This window comes from Echinococcus granulosus, assembly GCF_000524195.1.
Source record: "Echinococcus granulosus chromosome Unknown EG_S00167, whole genome shotgun sequence".
Lineage (NCBI taxonomy): Eukaryota > Metazoa > Platyhelminthes > Cestoda > Cyclophyllidea > Taeniidae > Echinococcus > Echinococcus granulosus.
Window position 1 is genome coordinate 73,790 of NW_020170547.1, and position 1,186 is coordinate 74,975.

The window sequence follows — 1,186 nt, forward strand, 5'->3', positions numbered from 1 at the left end:
CGACGTACTTGTAATTAATAAAACTTTAATGGCTGAAATGCATAAACTAACACACGTCAAACATTTCTGTGCAGCCATTGCAAAGAACGTGCGACTGGGACTGGTCAGGAGAACTTAAAGCAAAAAATGATAACTTAAAGGGTTTTATGATCACGTTACTACTGAAAGGAGATGATCCAACGAAAAATTACAAGGCATTATTGTCCTGAAGATTGCAACTAATAAATAAACGGGAAACAAATTTTAAAACCTTTGGTGGCAAATTTATTTAGTTTGAAAGGAATTTTTCGCATATGATCCTTCGATGCTAAAATGATTTCACGCGAAATGGATTAATTATTACTGATAACTCGTCAATTGGTCAATCTTTGCTAGGTAGGTGGCTCGACAGTTGTCAAAATTCTCTTGATAAATCCTAAAAGCAATATAAACGTACTACTTATTACATATAGGGAGTAGGGCTGCTCAAGACTAATTATGATGGTGTAAAAATAGAGGTCCGTTCCCACCTGGCCAGAGGTATGCCAAAGAGATGAAGGCAGGCAGATTTGGCAAGTTGCTTAAAATAAGCCAGTATCAATAAAAACTCCGCGTAGATACAAGAATTCATCAAAGCAAAGTATTTTATTTCTATATTTTAATGGTATAATTTGTTCAAAAGGTTCCTGAGGTTTTTCGTAATAACTGGCTTTAGTGACTTCCGGAAATTCGTAGAGGCTTGCAAAGTGCATGCATCGTGAAGCCGCATTGAGGCACTCCTTGTCGTGCACTCTGCTATATCCCTATCGTTTTGAACTCTCCATCATCTTATCAAATGATGGCCTAACCTGACAGATGGAGTTCAAGCTTATTTGCCTTACGAGTCAAACTGCAGTCCTTTTCACAGCTGCAGAATGCGAAGATAAGGATTGGCCTGCAATGTGATAACAGATAGAATTGTCGAGATATCGTCTTCAGGAAATGCGCTGATTTCGACTAGGGAGAGCACATGAAGGTGGGGAGGACTGTCAGTATTCATTACTTTTGTGATGGAAACAAAGCGTGTCTGACGTGTGGCTACTAACACCGCAAAGTGGGTAGAAGATTGCGTGTCATGACGCCTGTCAGGAATGCTTAACGTGACTGTTGGTGTGGTGGTAAAGAGCCGCCCACGTGTGTTAATGTAGGGAAGTGAGGTGAGAAGGAG